Below are 18,878 nucleotides of genomic sequence, written 5' to 3' on the forward strand. Positions count from 1 at the left end.
CAGTAGCTCTATTTTTTAGTATTTCTTTTAGTAACACTTCCAGCAAATAATAAGTTGTAACTCTGATCAGCTGTTGGTAGAAGAGGTAGAGCTATCTGTGTATTACCTCATAAGAAACAAAACCAAACAATGGCATTTGGGAGTATTTCTCTCTCTCTCTCTCTCTCTTTTTTTTTTTTTTTCTTTTCTCCAAATAATGAATTTACCTTACCTTCCCCAGTCTTTTCCTTTTCAAAGGACATTAACAGTAAAATTTAGCTTTGTGTCTCTTCATCAGTATCTCTCTAATGGAGTATCTTATCTTACACAAGTCATAGTCACGTTACTGTTCCAAACCCACAAAACTGAATTTGGTCTACCACATATGTAGTAGATAGAATGAGGAAAAATAATTAGTTTTATGGCATGTGGTTTCAAAGATGTACTTAGAGTTATAACTTTTCTTGTGCTCTTGTTTTCTAAACTGCAATAGTGAATTCCTGTGAGATTGACAATTTGCAGTGGTTAAACCTAACAGCTATATCTCTATACACCCTTTCAGATATAATTCTGTGTTATATTCAGCCCATATATGACTCATGTTTCAATTTCTTTAAAACTTGGGATTTTCTTTATTTCTGTTCACTTTAGCCTTATGATTTTATTTTTCTTTTGTTAATTCCACCTATTTCTTCAGTGGAACAACTTCTATCTTGCTACTGTAGATTCCTTTGCAGGGACTTGAGAGTTAAGTTGTTTAATACCAGTTGTTTAATTTACTTCTCTTATCTGTGATATGGATCCCAACTGTTCTGCCCCATCTACAGCTATGGAAGGAGTTAAATTTTCTCAGTGGGTACTGTCTCTGTACAGCAAGTCTCTTCTAGACAGTAATAAAAGTTGATGTAGACCAACATTTATCATAACTAAATTTCTGTATGTTAAGAGTCAGTCATACAGTTCCCACTCATGCTAATCATAACCATTGGGATCTTTTTTACTATACTTGCTGCTGAAAGCGTAATCCTTAAAATTTAATAATTTCTTGAAAAAAGCCCTTGTTGATGCAATAGATGTCCTGTAGCATGTCATAGAAAATTGCATTACATCTCATCTAGTACTCAAAAAGCTTCTAGAATATGTTTGTTACACACATCTTAGACTTTTGTACCCATTTCTATAGATTCATATTACCGACCTATGGCAAATATTAGTTTCAGTTGTACTAAATTTTAAGAGACTTTTTAACAAGGTGCATTTAAAGGATTAGCATTTATATTATGTATTATCTAGTCCCTTGAGGTTTGTACAAAGGGAGTATAGATTAGGAAATATTCCAGGAGTAAGTAAACTGCTCTGCACTAAGACTGCACAAGCTCACTGTGCACTAGTTTTCTTCTATAAAAGGTGTCCAAGAGTGTGTTGCCCTCATCTGGAGTGTAGGTTTAAACCCGAAGGGGATTATGTTGAAGTATCTTATTGTTCATCCATGTGATCCCTTCACTTTCTGAAGCAATCGACCAATTACATCGAAGTTATGAGCATTTATTATATGTCCGTCTTCCGCTGAAGTACCGCTATGGTCTGCTTCATCAAAAAATGCATTTCACAGAATCACAGAATTTCTAGGTTGGAAGAGACCTCAAGATCATCGAGTCCAACCTCTGACCTAACGCTAACAGTCCCCACTAAACCATATCCCTAAGCTCTACATCTAAACATCCTTTGAAGACTTCCAGGGATGGTGACTACCACTTCCCTAGGCAGCCTGTTACAATGTCTAACAACTCTTTCGGTAAAGAAGTTCTTCCTAAGATCCAACCTAAAACTCCCCTGGCGCAACTTAAGCTCATTCCCCCTCATCCTGTCACCAGGCACGTGGGAGAACAGACCAACCCCCACCTCGCTACAGCCTCCTTTGAGGTATCTGTAGAGAGCAATAAGGTCACCCCTGAGCCTCCTCTTCTCCAGGCTGAACAAGCCCAGCTCCCTCAGCCGCTCCTCGTAGGACTTGTTCTCCTGGCCCCTCACCAGCTTCGTTGCCCTTCTCTGCACCCGCTCAAGCACCTCGATGTCCTTCTTGTAGCGAGGGGCCCAAAACTGAACACAGTACTCGAGGTGCGGCCTCACCAGAGCTGAGTACAGGGGGACGATCACCTCCCTAGCCCTGCTGGCCACACTGCTTCTTATACAAGCCAGGATGCCGTTGGCCTTCTTGGCCACCTGAGCACACTGCTGGCTCATATTCAGCCGACTATCCACCATCACTCCCAGGTCCTTCTCTGCCTGGCAGCTCTCCAACCACTCATCTCCCAGCCTGTAGCTCTGCTTGGGGTTATTGCGCCCCAGGTGCAGGACCCGGCACTTGGCCTTGTTAAACTTCATGCAGTTGACTTCAGCCCATCGGTGCAGCCTATCCAGATCCTCCTGCAGAGCCTTCCTACCCTCAAGCAGATCGACACACACACCTAACTTGGTGTCATCTGTGAACTTACTGAGGGTGCACTCGATGCCCTCTTCCAGATCATCGATGAAGATATTAAAGAGGACCGGCCCCAGCACCGAGCCCTGGGGAAAGCCACTAGTGACTGGCTTCCAACTGGATTTGACTCCATTCACCACGCCTCTTTGGGCCTGGCTATCCAGCCAGTTTCTAACCCAACGAAGCGTGCGCCAGTCCAAGCCAAGAGCAGCCAGTTTCTTGAGGAGAATGCTGTGGGAGACGGTGTCAAAAGCCTTGCTGAAGTCAAGGTAGACCACATCCACAGCCTTTCCCTCATCCACCCAGCGCGTCACTTTGTCATAGAAAGAGATCAGTCAAGGTAGTGGCCAACCACCATGTTTTCTTTTGAGACATGCTTTCATAGAATTTAAAGAGCAGTGGTAATTAAAGACACAACTCGGTGAAGAAAGAAAAGCAATGCAGTCTATCTTCTTCAGCAGAACCAATTAAATTGGAGAAACTACATAGCTGCTTTGTCCAAGCTTTGGGGCATTTCTTCAAGGTTGATTGCACCAACTTATGGTTCTTTTTGTGTAAGTCTTGTTCACCTCTCTAAATAACCTTTAAAAAAGGATTGAAGACTAATGTCTTCATCTTGCTCAAGCCTGAGGAGAGATGGTGTAGGTACCTGTCACATATGATGAAGGATAAAAGTGAAAAAGAAGTAATGCCCTGAATAAACTACATTTGCCCTGGGATTGCAGTTTTAATAACTTGGCATTTCCAATCAATCATGAAGGAAGAATTTAGGCAGTCCTGGTTCTTGCTGAGACGACCAATATAATTGCCTATGGTATCTAACGCCCTGCTACATTTGTTGGCATTAGTATTTGATGAGTGGTCTTGTTTATATGGACCATGATTACAAATGTTTTTGTCATTTTGAGTGTTATCTTGTTTTTCATGGCACGTACCTATTTTTGTTTGTTTGATATAGAACAACACATTGAGTGCTGCCTGCCTGAGAAGCGAATGACTTTGCCAATTGATTCAAAAGTAAAGCTGACTGGCAGTGATTGTAATAGGATAAGTGAGACAGATATATTATTGCTCTCCTTCGTCAGGTTTTATTTTTATTTCCTTTTTAATGTTTTCCGTGTGTCCAAGGTATCTATTTAGCCAGTAGTTTGGCAGTGTATTTTTTATAGGGGCCAGACTTAATCCATTAGTTTTGCTTTTTGAGAGTGAAGCTCTGTTAAACTAGTATACTCAATTGAGAGATTTCTTTTCCATCCATGGTTATGGAAACATTTAAAAATGAGGTTTGATAAATTAAAGTAACGGAATGCATTTTTGGAGACTGCAATTCTCAGTCTGTATGCTTTATTTCTATAAACACAGACTAAAACAAACAAACAAAAATTTAATTAATCTTTGCTAGAAAGAGGCATATTAAGGAGCCATTGGGTATGTTTGAGAAGAGTTCCTGTGTTTGAAGTACATTGTGAAAATCTGATAGTTAAATATGAACACAGACATCATTATTATATATTACATTTTTGAGTGTTTCTCATTTCTTTATACTTGCAGCTGAATAAGAAAAATAGATCAACCTTGTTTCAAGGTGTGTTTCTCAGTGTTAGCGTTGTGTTATCACTGAGTTTCAGTGAAAAAGCTCTTCTAAAAACTTGAGGGGTTACAGCATGATCTAAAATAATGTCATGACCAATTTACCAGAAAAATGGTGAACTATTTTGCTTTTATTCAGCTCCGTTTATGCTGCATTTGCCTTTCTATGATGCTTTGCTCCAGTGTAAAATACATGAATCCCAAAGTCAAGACCAAAGTCAGTGTTTGCAACCAACATGAATGTGTATGTTTTACAATGCAGAGGTATGGCTTTTAGGTGTTGTATTTCTGTAGCTTCATCAGAACAGAAACTGTGACAAGAGTAAAGGTAAAAGAGACTTGGCTTCTGCACAGGTGCATTAAGCTGTGTAGTAAAAGTGTGCACTGTCTAAATGTAAGTGGGATACATAAGAATTCCACTGTATTTCAGTTTTCCAAAGAAAGTGAGGAGAAAAAAAAAAAAGAGAGAAAAAAAAAGAGTAAAGAGTAAAGCCCTCTCACATTATCATTCATGACTGACTCAATCACCTGCCTTACACAAAATTACATGTAAATGGACACAGTTCCTGCTTCTTCCTTTGCTATAGTATCCAGTAGGTATCCAATTAAGATCTCACGGAGTTGATTAAAAAAGATAAAGAACCCATTCTGAGAAAAATTGTGTGAAATAAATACATCTTTCTCTCCCTCAATTAATTATATATATATATATATATATATTAAAGTTATATTTATTATGTATGTAGGTTTTATGAGAGCTGCTTAAAAATATAAAAGCTCAAGATTTTTGGCTTAAAATACAGAAAAGCTTGCAAAAGAACGATTTTGACATAAGAATCTAATAATTTTAAGAAAATAAATTTCAAATGTAAAATTTGAAATATCTCAGTGTGTGATCATGTACAGGATATAAATATAAATATAAAGGACTGATGGTATTTTATAGGTTGATCAAGTAATTTTTACTTTTAAATGTAAATAAAAATGACCAATTTATAGCCAAATCTTTTCTGAAACCGTTTTCTAGAATGAAGTGGCAATTTATTTTATATTTTTCTATTTTGAATTTCAGAAATAATTAGGCCCTTTGTCCAACACCAAGTCAGTCCTTTGATATTTATAAATGGTTGCCATGCTGTCATATGCACCTCACTTGAGCTCTCTTTTTACTATTATCAGTGTAAAAAAAACAAACAATGATTTAAAGACTGTCTTAGCATCCAGCCCTTGCCAATAATGATGAATAGATGATCCAGTAAAGCTACAGACAGCTTTCAGCATCATGGCTTCCTGTGTTTTCTTGCTGTTGAAAATATGGATCCTAAAAGCTCTTTCTGTCCTAGACAAACTCTGGGCTCCACTGCAGATGATACACAGAAAGCAGTCTATGGATAAAAATGCTTTTTCCACTGTTTGTATTTGTTTGTATTTTTCCCTTGCCTAAGAAAATTATCTGTCCCTTTTTTATGGTTTTCCTCTTTCCCAGCACTTATAACTGCCCAATTAGAATAATGTTTTACATTCCCATAACAGCTGTGCAGAAGATCTGCATCCAATTCCATGTTTCTCAAACACAATTAGCACTTGTATTTAGTATTAAATATTCATAATTCTGACCTGAAACAACTGGTGGCTCTTAACTAGCAGAAAGATTGATACCAATCCTTACTTCAGTAAACTGTTTTCTGTATAGTGATATAGGTGCATCCAGCAACTTCAGTGTTCTGAAAAAATAAATCCAGTTCTTTTGTTTCTTGTTCAATTATAATTTTATTATACTGAAGTATTTTTCTCATAAAACAGAGAAAATAAACATAACTTCCTATAAATATTTCTAATATATAAGCTTCCATAAGAGAGCAAAATTACTCTAAGAGATACATAATTGCATGGTTGGATGGCATAATAGGTTTTGGCCATTCTTTGCTAGAACAGCCCTTGCCATCAGAGTTACTTGATTACCATATATTAAAATAGCTACTGTTCAAATGTTAATTTCTCAGTCCTGAAGTCCATTTTTCTACCATAAAATGTAGTAAGTAGCAATAAATCTAGAGAATGTAGTGATCTTCACCAGTTTTTGAAAATGTACATGAGAGACTTAATTTTCCTTTTAAATCCACTTTACCTGTGCCAATCAGGAACTGTTAAGGGTTTGTGAACCAACTTCTTCCACTCATTCATATTAAAATGTGGTTACTGACATTGCTTTCCATGTGCTGAGAGTTTTTGGAAAATATATTCTCTCTCATCATTACTGTACTGTACTAGGAAGACAGACTGAAGAAGCAGAGTGGGTTAGCAGTGTAAAAAGGACAGATGCAGATAACTAGGAGTTTCATCTGGAGAAAGTCTCCTATGCTTTCTATAAACTGACATTATTTAATTTTGGTAGTGACCCTTGAGCTATTGATGGAGTAGGGGACGATCAAAATGTTTCCTGGGTACAGTTTGTGTTTTCATCTCAGCACTGAAAGAAAGAAGTCTGTAATTTTGTGATGCAACCATCTGAGGGCAAGGTAAAATATATCCTTAGTTTCTCTCTGAATTATTTTTGAGACATTCTGATATTGTGTTATTTATGAGATTTTACCTATATAGGAAGAGACTGGGACCTTTGAACATCAAGCTAACCAATAGTGAAACTAAATAACCAAATAGCTGGATAATAACAGTTACATGATGATTATGCCTTCAGGGGTTTACAAAGATTTTTTTTTTTCAAGAAGACATTGCTAATTTTTTACTGTTTATTAATTACTTCAGTTAGATATTGATATTGTTTAGCAGTCTTGAATACAGGAGGAAAAACAATGCTAGATAAAGGCAAACAAGCTAAATTTGTGAACTAAAATGCCTTTCTGAAATTAGCATATGGAATGTGTGGTAAAGAAATAATTCCCATTTCATGTAGTTTCTTACTAATCAGTAAAACTCAGAAGAGGCAGAGGATGAGAGCAGGAAACTTTCTTAAGATATTAACTAGTTGAATAAAAGTTGCTGAAATGTCTTAGGGTTCAGGAACTTCATGATTGAGTGACTCTAGGTGTGAACATCCCATTAACAGCATATTGAATGTGTTGGCATTCTACTGGACAAAATCTCTTTGCTGCCAGGACAACAGTCATGCAAACAGATGTTCCTGAAATCATGACTACTACAGTTCTTTACCAGAAGAAAAGGCCCAGAGACAAAAAGTTTATGGCTCTATCCTTTTTCAGTAGAGCTGAATAAGGAGTGAATGTGCCAAAGAAATAATGCTTAGATGAGAAGTGAAGACTTTTTCACAGCTAGTGCTCTCTTGACACAACACATATTCTATTTTCTCTCTAATTGCCTAACTGGTTGTATCTATCAAAACAGTTTTCTGTGAAAGTGAATCAAAATCCTGATTAATACATGCTATAGACAAGGGACAGCTAATTAATTAGGCTAAGGCCACTGAGTTGTTTTTCCTTTTTTCTTAATTCTTAGAAGGGAGCATATATTGCATTATCTGAGATTTTGAAAGGTTTTAGATTCTATACATTAGTTAAGATACAGTAGGAGCTACACTCTGTTTATATTAAAATGATGGTAAGCCAGTGCCCATCAATAAATAAAGAATCAGGCTGAAACATAATATTGCAAAAGAAAACTGATGTCCAACAAGACCTTTGCTTTACTAATAAACAATAATGTTTACTAATAAACAATAGCAAGCAATAGTATTTTTCAAACCTCAAGACTACTCAAATCCTATTTATTTATTTATTTATTTATTGTATCACATTGGAATCATCAGGGAAAACAGGGAACAATTCGTTTATGCTTCCTTTTATTTGAGCTGAAAAGCACAGTAAAACAAATATGCTCGCACCAATGTTTTTTCCTATTAATGTTATTACATACTTTGAGAATGTATTCTGAATATTTAGGATTTTTTTTACCCTTTCTTAGCCTTACAATTTTATATGAAAAAAAAAAAACAAAACCAGTAGTTTTAGTTTTTACTTATTTTACTTAGGAGCATATTTGCAAATTAAGAAAAAACAAACTAACAAATAATAATCTTCTCCTTTTATGACCCTAATTATTTCTTTGACATCTTTTAAATCTTTCTGTACATTCAAAAAAAAATACAGAAAAAAAAAAAAAAAAAAAAAGAAATTTTGCAACATTCAAAGGTTCTCTGTAGTATTTCTAGTTGATAGAAAGAAGGAACAAGATAATTGAAAGGAAATGAGAAGATGCCTCTCTCCTTTTCTGATGTTTTTTAGATTCCTAAGAAACTGAAGAATCAGAGGGAAACCTGATGTGTTAAGTGTGTGTGTGTGTATATATATATATACATACACTTTCATGCATACATGTGTGCACCTATACATATATATAAAAATCATGCCGTATGACTTAATCACTATGAATGACATAAATATTAAGGGATCTACACTACAGAGAAAAGCCTAAACACAAAGGTGATATGTGTTGAGATGCTCTATTATTTCCATGGTACTCACTTTTCCTGACAAGTGTCCAAACAAGGAAATTATAGTTGAAGAAATTGTCACTTTATATTGCAATTTTTCAAATTGTAATAAATCAAGAGCATGCTAGATTACTTATTCACAGCCTATAAATGCAATTTATAGAAGCTAAATCTTGTCAACTCATTTCTCATTCTTGACATAGATGTTAAATTTAAGCTCAGCAAGGTAGCTTGGCATCAGTGTCAGGACTGAGCTTGCTGAGATTGCTGAAAGAAGCCTTCAGGTATCCAGAGAAGACCCATTTTCGTGTTCTCTGTAACTGGGAAAGATGCTCATTGTACCTTTCCAAGATGCGCACTTGACATTTCAGAAAACATGTAGACTGTAGCATGCATTTTCTTCCAAGCCTACAGTACTATTATCATTGAACATTTCGATCCTGCTATTATGCATGGCTGTTCTTCCTATGCCTCAATTTTAGGGAAGATGCTTTTCAATTACTTTTGAGGTTACGTCACCAGCTCTGCTGTTTTGGTTCATGCTCTCTATGATCTCTTTGATGTGGTAAATTATGGTTTCTGTTTCAGGACACACATAGCTCTTTGGCTTATTCCCTTTCACTTATTCTTTCTCTTGTAACAGCAGAGGTTTAAGCTTTAATTCTTGATAACATTAATGATTCTCTGTAGAACTACTTAGTGTGGTATAGGTCATTTTTGATATATAAATGATATTACAAACCAAATGCACATTTTTTAAAGGCTTTTACATTAGTAGATGGCTGTAGGATATAATTTTGCTCTTGACGTCTTAGAAATAAGCATGAACAAATAGTGTTAGTGTAGGACTAGGAGGTGTAAACCTGTGAGATTTTAACTGTACTCCTGACACTGATACCCTTTTGCCCCAAGTTAAAGATGCCATTGCTACATCTCAGAATCCGCTATTTTGAAATATTTAAGACGTTTAACCTTTGCAACTACCCTATATATAGAATCATTAACAATGGATGCTATAAGAAGCATCTTAGCTTTGCTCAGGCAGTTTGTATAACAATTAATTATCTGGGGTTTTGAAAGGAGGAGAGTGACTTAAGTCTTCCCTTTGGTGTTTAGTCCTTTTTTGGAAACCAGTTTTGTCAAAATAGGAGGACCTATTGATGAATGTTATATTTGCTTACGATTTGTTTACTTGATTTTTTTTTTTGTACTTTATTGCTTAGTATACATGTGATGAAAAATAATTTGTTGCCGTCAATTGTTAGTTTTGATGGTTATTTCAGTATGGGTAGTGAAATCTTTTAGGAAATTATTTAAAATTTGGAATTAGAGAGTAGAGAGAGTCTCAGAATATTATTCTATCCCACTATATTAGACTAATATTAAAGTCATATTTTGAAGTCTGAATGTGTTCTTACCACTTCTAAACTCATCTGCAGACAGCTCAAAGATTGTATGTACATCTGAAAAAAGTAGAATGTATATGTAACAATTAGATTTTTGTTTCATTTGTATGTGAAGAGATGGGGCAAAAAGTTTCAGAAATATTTATCCAAACACATTAAAGGCCACTATAATATTTTAAAAAGGAAATCTCTATTATTTTAAGCATACACAATGAAGACTACATTCAGTGATTTAGTCCATGCTTTACTTAATTGTATACCATAAAACATTATGGTTTTAAAATGTTAGTGTTGAAGTACAAGGTAAAGGAAAAATAAATTCTACAGGCAAATCTGGTTTTAGTCAGCTCATTGTACCATATGAATCAATATAAAGAATATCAGGATTACAAACATATAGGTGAATATTGCAACTCATATATTTAGGATAGATGTCCAATTTTTGGAAGCATTCTCAGGCATCCCAATGGCTAGAAAATTAGAGAACACCTGAGGAATGCAATGGGTAGAAAATGGCTTATATGATTCTTGAATAAACAGTAAAATACTTGAAGCAGGACAGTCAATTTGCAATTCTATTGTCATGCTATATCATGGATGTTTTGATGTCCACACCTAAAACAAACAAACAAACAAACAAAAAGAAATAGAAAATATTGGAAAAATATTCTGGAATTTTTCTGCAATGACCAGCTTTAGCTTATTAAAATTAAACTGAAGAAATAATGTTATAATCAACTATCATTTACATCTGAAATCCATCTTTGTTAGAATGAAATGTCTTTACCCAGGCAAAGACATTCCAGAATCTGTTCCTCAGAAGCTGTTGCTGGATACATTGAGGAAAAAGAAAGAAAAAAAAAAAAAAGCAAATATTAATGCTAATATTATAATTTAATGTTAATAGCTGAATAGAATCATTAAAAAGAATAACTAATAGATTCTCAATAACCAGATAAAATATCATAAATTTAAATGAAATATATCTCTGAATCTATTTCTATTTCAGATAGAGTTATTGCCAGATATATACTGTTCAATGGCCCATATTATGTCATGCTTTAAAAGAATTCTTTATAATTCTTTGAAATTATAAAATTATATTAATATAATAATTCCTAGGGAATTATTAATCTTGTTCTACTATCCAAGTCTTGATATTTTATTTTCTTTTTTTTTTTTTTTTTTTTTTACACACACCAACATCATAATTCAACACAGAATGAAAATCTGGAGGACACTACAAAGATTATTTTGTACCACAGTCAATGTCACTGAACATTTGCTTAACCTTTGAAACTAAAAAGTTTTAGTGTTATTAATTGACAATGGAGATTTTGCAAGTGGACTAAAATGCAATGTTTTTCTTAAGGTTACACCATCAAATTTATGTTTATTGAAAACTAACTTAACCAAATACTTTATTTCTGTGACAACTATTTTCATTGTAACATGCTGTCATCTAATTGCATAAAAGTGTGAAATCAACACCAATATCCTGTATTTCTCTTATAGGTCACAGTATAGTCATTATTTGATTTGAGCATTCAATTTCTGTGTTAACATCCTCATATTTAGCACATAAGATACATCTGTTAGAAGTGTTGACTTGAGAGAAGTCTTTGTTTCCACATTGTGAAAATGAAATTCCATTCCCAGTCACTAGTTTTCTCAGATTTTCCACATAATTGAAAGTTGTTTACAAGAATGTGAACATCGTTGAGGGAGAAGTCTGGGTAGTTAATGCCACAGCTGATGGTTTTCTGAGCTAACCAGTTGCAGTAATGGGTTTGAAAGTATTCTCCTTATGTTACTTCAAAATGCACTGATATTTACTGAAGCAGAATTAGAAAGACCTGAAAAATGCAATGTATAGATACAGCACTATTAGGTATATTAGAACATCTAACAAAGATCTATTAGGTAGGTAGCTTTTTTTTTGTTGTTTTTGTTTAGTATCATCACCTAGAAACATCTGTCATAGAGATTCATTTCAGTCTACCATTTCAAACATTTGCAAATACTAAGATACAAACATTAGTCTCTACTAACATTTGAAGATTTTTAAGGTAAAATAAGTAATACGTCTTAAGTAATAAGTAAGATTTTGTGGCTGGTTAGTTTTGTTTGTTAATGTATATGGTAGATATATTTTCTGTAGTTTTCAGTTTATTGTACCTTACCATAGCAAGTCACTTTGTTTAGAAGTAGGTGTTCTTGTACCATTGTGCATGAAAAGTATTCATTAAATATTTTAACATTTAAAATACTAAAAACACATATTTCCAGAAAAGAGGTCCAAAGCTGTGCAGAGCAAACAGGTTTCTTGTATGCATATGTGACTATAGGTTACCTTATTTAGAAAAGATATAATAGATAGAAGATAGTTGTAGACAGAACTGAATATTCAAGGGTCTGTATTGCTAGTGCCTTTTTTTTTTTTTTTTTTTTTCTGTATGCCTGTGTGGTTAGCAAATAATATAGCCCTATAAAATCTTTTTTCTCTAAGTGATAAAAGCTTATGATTTATAGTTTTCTAAACTGAAATACATGTAATGTTGTAGATGTACAACAAGAACATGAAACAAGTTCCCAAAAAAGATTTTGTTGCAGAATATAGTTTGACAAGCCAAAAATATTTCATCAGAGGTCATGGTTTGAAATATTTTCTAGTCCATATGTTTGGGTCAAAATACTGACTCAAATCCTATGCCCCAGAAATATCACATCTCTATTTCTGAATAGTGGTGGGGTTTTTTCTTTGAATTTCCTGATATAGGAAGTTTGAAGGTTCTGTCCTGGGACAGATTAAAAATGATATGTATATATACATATATTATTGCTGTCAAAAATTCTTTATGTTAAGCCAAAATTATATCAGCAAACATCAGGTTCATTTAGTAGCAATGAGGAAGATTCACTGAGATGAGCTCCTGTATATTTCAGCTAAGTATTTTCATCTATGCTTTATTTTCAGATTTGGAACAGCAACTTGAGGCTCTACCTGCAGTAGCAATACAGAATATTCAAGTAGATAAATTGTTTGCTATATTTTTATTAGCTGTTGTACCAGTCAACCTTCTTTCCTGATGGTAAGAATTAATTTGTGATCAGAAGAACAATAGTTTTCATATTCACAGTATCATTTTGAAAGAAGTCATGCATGGGCTTGTCAAGGCAGGACAGAGAAGCAAGACATGAAAAAACAGACATAGCCATCCTTGTCACCAGTGCTTTAGTAGTTAAAATACCTAGCCTCCCTGAATAACTGAGGTCTTGAATTATTGAAGTATCTTCATACTTTCCTTCAGGAGAAGATATGAGACTTACTTTGAAAAAGAGATATTAAATTCTAAGTGATATGTCTTAACATCTTTTGTTCAAAACATGAATATGATTTAGCGAGTATCTATTCTTCCTACTATAGCACGTTACATTGCTTAAACTATATAGAAAGAAAATTGCCCAAGTTAACAAACATTCAGATTTTCAAAACCCTCTTATTTCTGTGGTCTTCACATCTGCCAGGCTTCATCTGTACTTAGGGAAGTGGAAAGCCTTTACCAGAGGGTGATTTTGTGCTCCAATTTGTCTTTTAAAAGAACATCTTTCATTCTCTTACCAGTAGAAAAAGCCTCAGGAAGCTGAGTTAAAACTATCCTTTGTGAATAACCCATCCCAGCCCCAAAACAGACTATCAAAGGAACTCAGGTAATTAAAAGACTGATTTCAGTCAAATTTAGTTATTGAACTGCTTTTAAAGAAATTATAAGTCTTTCACATGTTAACAGGAAACATTCTTGAATGGAGCAGTTAGTGAAACTAAGAGTTTCTTTTAACCATTGTTTCACTCAACTTGGAAATTGACCTGAGAAATGAGTTTGCTAGGATAAAATAAAAACTGCCAGACTTAATTATTCCAAGAAAGGCATCTTCTGCAACCTTCACTTTTGTATATTCACAGAATGTCAGTTCTATTCTCTTGGTATTGTACTATTTAAGATTATTTTTAATCTCTCCAAGACCTGCTACAAAAGATAATAAACAAAGAAAACAGTGAAAGCACATATTTCTTAACAATTAATGTGAGCTAAGCTTTTCTTTTATCCTTTTTAGTGTCTGAATATAGTGTTTACAGTCTTGGCCTTGCTCTCATACCTTTGGAAAAACATAAGTGACTTCTGTTGGAAATGAGTGATAAAAAATAAAGAAAGAAAACCCTCGGAACAGTCTGTGCTGCTTCTTTGACAGCAAGCAATGAACTAAATAAGAAATAACTTCCCATCTCGAAAGCAAGCAAGAGATTTAAAAATACATGAATAACATAGTGAATGTATATGCAACATAGTGAATATGTAGCTATCAATAAATATTACCCCAGAGAAAACATCTGAAGCTAATATAACATTCTAATATTATATATCCCATTAAAGAATGTCAAATTCTTACCCAGTAAAATACAGAGAATTAAGCCAAGTATATGTGTGCCGTGAATCAAAAATTATACGAAACCATTGAACATAGACACCAGAGTCATAAAGTATTTCCTCATATATCAGAACATACTGTAATTAAAATATTTTTTATAGGTTTTAAATCTCAGCAGAGGTAGTTTGACAGCTACAGTATATGCTTTTGGATCAATTTTTTTAAAAAACTGAAAACAGAAAAAAAATGCTACAACAGATGAAATATATCAAGAGATGTGACTGCAAAATGTATTGACATCTTTTGTATTTATGTAAGACATGTCTGTATTCAATGGCATTACCGCAGTACGGACTCATAGCAATTTACTTACTGGAAAAAATACTGAGTTATTTTGCTCCTTAAAGTAACTTATACTGACACAGATGGTGATTACTAATAGACATGAACAACAGAGGCCAGCCAGAGTAAAGAGTGGACCACAGAAAGGATCACATCTGTACACTTTCATGTCTATTGCAGACAGTACCTGTTCCTTCATCACTTATTGTTCCTGCATTTCCCTCATCATTTACAATAATGTAGTCAGGAGAGGACTCCCCTGACACTGGGTTGTGCTGGCTTAAACATTGTGCTAGTGGTGAATGTTTTTGTATGTCATTGAACAGGATTATAATTCTGAATATCCGAGCAGTTAGAACACACTAATATGTATAAGGGTATGTAAGTATAGATCAAATGCATCTTAAGCCAAGTGACCTCTCTTCAGCAGCAATCAACAGCCAGTTATGCATGTCTAGAGCAGGAAACAGGCTACATGTGAAGTGATACTTCCCAGGAATACTAACCTAGCTTCCAAAGTTCAGGGTATTTCTCAGCAAGAGGTGGTATTTATATGTTTAATAATCATCGATTTATCTTTTCTCCAGGTATTTGTCCTATTACTTTTTCAGGCCATGTAAATTTCAGTATCCAGAACATCCTGTAGCAAACATCACTCCATAGTTGTTAGGTATTTACCTTCCCTTAGATTGCTTTGAGCTTTCTGCCTAATGGCTTCACTTGCTCTTTCTCCCTCTTTTTTAAGAGAAGAGAGAATGAGCATGTATTCCTTATTAGTCCCTACTAGGAAAATACAATCAATAGAGAAAAATGGTGTAGTAGGTTAAATGCTTGGGTCCAAAATCTTAATCATAAGAGAACAGTTAGGGAAATCAGATTTAACTTTTATTTTGGGGGCATATAGAGAAATTGAAATATCACAGTTCTCATTCTTGACAATATAGATATTCCTGTGCAAAGTATAATTGTGAATGCAATTTTCGAAGAATGAGCCTGAAAATGAATTTAATTGAACTCAGGCTAAGCTACTTCAACTAAGATAAGATGAATGTTGATTAACAGAATCGAATGCCAACTCAATTAAGGTAATTCAACATTAACAAGAAAGCATTTGTGACATATTTATTGATATGAAGTCTCTTGAAACAAGATTGCACATATTAGCTTCAATGAAAATGAAGCTCAGGTATGTTTAGGACATTATGTGAACAGAAAGTGTGCTTCCTTTCATGTTCATGAGCTTAGAATTTAAAATGGAAGTTGTAGTTATAAAGCAGCCTAGGCTGGCATCCTCAAAATTTTAATGTGAAAATGGAATTGCAAATATTGAAGACCATAGGGTAATTCTACCAAAAGATTTTTTGTTGTTGTTCTATTGGATCTTAAAAACAATAACAACAACATTTTTTAGTGTAGTTCTATGAAATACTGGATCATCCATTTTAAAAAGTGAGTAGTCTAAATTTGGTCTAAGTGTAAGGAAGAGATATCTTTACCTTCAAGATCAACATGGAAATGAGTAATGTATTTTCTAATAGGAATCTGTAAAAGCTTGGCTAACAGTATTGTTAAACAAAAGCTGGATGGTCTATAAATATATCATAGTAGAAGAAGGAGATGATAGTTAAGAGTAGTGAGGGGAAAAACAGCTAAGAAAATATAGATGTCAGAACAGAGGGATACAAACATCCTGCTATTTACGTTAGCCTAGAAAAGAGAATGCAGTTTGTTATCAGACTACGAGGAATGAAAGAAAACTCTTGCCTGGTTTTATAACAGAGTTTAATTGTTTTGGAAAGGATTTAGTAGAATTGGTGACTAATTAAAGAATTTTCTTAGGACTGTGTTCTTTGAAGAGCTTTTATCTTCCTTAAACATAAACAAAAATATTCTTTTTTGTTATTTCTGTTTTGGTATAAGCTCAGAAATTTTTATGCAAGTCTGTATATGAAAACAGGCAAAAACAAGGTAGGGATCCATACTGAAAAACGCTGATCAGGAAAAAAAAAAAAAAAAAAAAGGAAAAAAATGAAGTGTGTTCTTCCTGGATCAGTCAATATGATTTGAATTACAAAATTTAGGTCTTCCTACTTCATATTCATATTTTCATAATGGTGGTAATTATTGCCATCACATATTACCTATTTAGTGTCAAAGGAATTCCAAGTGTTTTACTCATAAATAAAAGAATTAGGAGATTAAGAAGGATATTTTGGCAAGCAGGGTAAGATTTGGTAAGATTTGTAAAGGCTTACTTATGAACAACTTTTAAGTCATTTGAGGATCTACATGTAAAGATGGTTATACATGTGAGGAAGTCTGTGGAGGTTCACATATTAATTTAAAATTTTGCTTAGTGTCAATCATTATAATCTGCATATAGGTCTGAATAAGAATTATTAGTTAATTACCTTGAAAGCATTTTGTGAGTCATCTGTAATTGACGTTTTTTTTTGAGATTCTTAGATCAAAAGCAGACTGAAGTCAAACAGAAAACTACACCGTACAAAATTGGAAACTAAAGTAGAAAGACAAGCTGTGTCAGACTGCAAAGTTAGTTATAATTTATGTTCTTCAATTAATCAAGTCTTTTCACACACTATTGTATTAAGCTACATACATGTAGAATGTCATGAAAGATGAGGAGAAATTTTTGCATTTGGGGATAAGAATACCCAATTTATGACACATATTAATGGAAGAGGGCAATTTGAAAATCTGAGACAATACTGAGCTTGAGCACAAATTTGAACGGTATCTCCTACAAAATTTGTCATCTTTAAAGTTCCTTAAAAGGCTATATGAGGCTAATTATGTCTTTGAGATTGATTATATTGATTGTAAAAATTGCTGTCTGTTGTTGTACGTGGTAGAAATCGTCAGAATATTCACAATTCACAAAAGAAAAGCCAAGAATAATACATGGGATTTCTGTCAGTTTTGTGGGTTACTTCTTTGATCTCCAGTCCATCAATAGGTATATAGCAGTCCATTTCATAAGTTTGGTGTAACCATACATTCATATCATATAATATTACTCATAATAAATTACTCATTCATATCATATAATATTACTCATAATAAACTATTTTTCTCACCTATAGAACCAATTGAGAAAAATAGTTTATTATGAGCAACAGAAAAAAAAAATTATGATTTGTAAGTGTAAATGCTCTCTTGTGCAATGTACTCAAAAAGTTGCCAGTAGTTAAATGAAAAAATATCAGAAAATGTCAGGAGTGCTGTCTTATGGACTGTCTCACAGACATATCAATGTCTGTGAATACCATAGAAAGAATGAACGCATTTCAAAACTACCTTTATTGCACCAAAGTTTTTCAAACATCATTTTATAATGATAATCAACAATTATAAATATCAGTATTTCAGAAAAACAACAACATAAAACACAAACAAACAAAACAGAGAAATTGGACCACATGAACAGCTGAGATTCACTGTAGAGTTCATATAGAGCAGAGGCATTGTTTAATCAAGTGTTATACTTTCTCATTGATAATACTCATTAGATGTTTGTGTTTGAACCATTTTCTCTATGGTCTAATATTATTTAAAAGTATCTGTTCATGGGAATTACGTAGACAAATCTTCATGTAGAAAAAAATTCTGCCTGGATTCTGAAGTTTGTTTGTTTGTTTGTTTGTTTTTTAAATACAAAGGAATAAATTTTTAGTACACTTTGCTATCTATTTCTTATAAACAACAACAACAACAAAAATGTAGTTTTTCTGAATCCCTAGAATCAAAGGAAAGTAGTTTCAGTGTCTGTATGAAGGATTTTGACACAGTTTTATCTACTGTTTGATAGCATTCACAAATTTGTACTTCATCAAAGGGCAACAGAATAAATTTTACTCTAAAGATTCAACTTCCTTTAGGATTACCATTTTGTTTAGATGTTGTGGCCTAGAATATTGTTTCTAAATATAGTTTAAAGAAGGCAAAATATCCCTTGGGAATTCTGTCTATATGAATTTCAGCACAGTATCTGATTGTGCTTTCTCAAAATGCTATAACAAATCGATGCACAGTGAGGGCACAAATTGTTGTGGTCTGAACTTTTTAGTCCATCTTAAATTTGCCAAGGGCTTGAGTGTATAAAGGGACTTTTTTTTTGTTGAACTCCTATTCAGCAAAAGACCTGAGTGCATGTCAGGGTTAA

The sequence above is a fragment of the Aythya fuligula genome, chromosome 4, assembly GCF_009819795.1.
Source record: "Aythya fuligula isolate bAytFul2 chromosome 4, bAytFul2.pri, whole genome shotgun sequence".
Classification (NCBI taxonomy): domain Eukaryota; kingdom Metazoa; phylum Chordata; class Aves; order Anseriformes; family Anatidae; genus Aythya; species Aythya fuligula.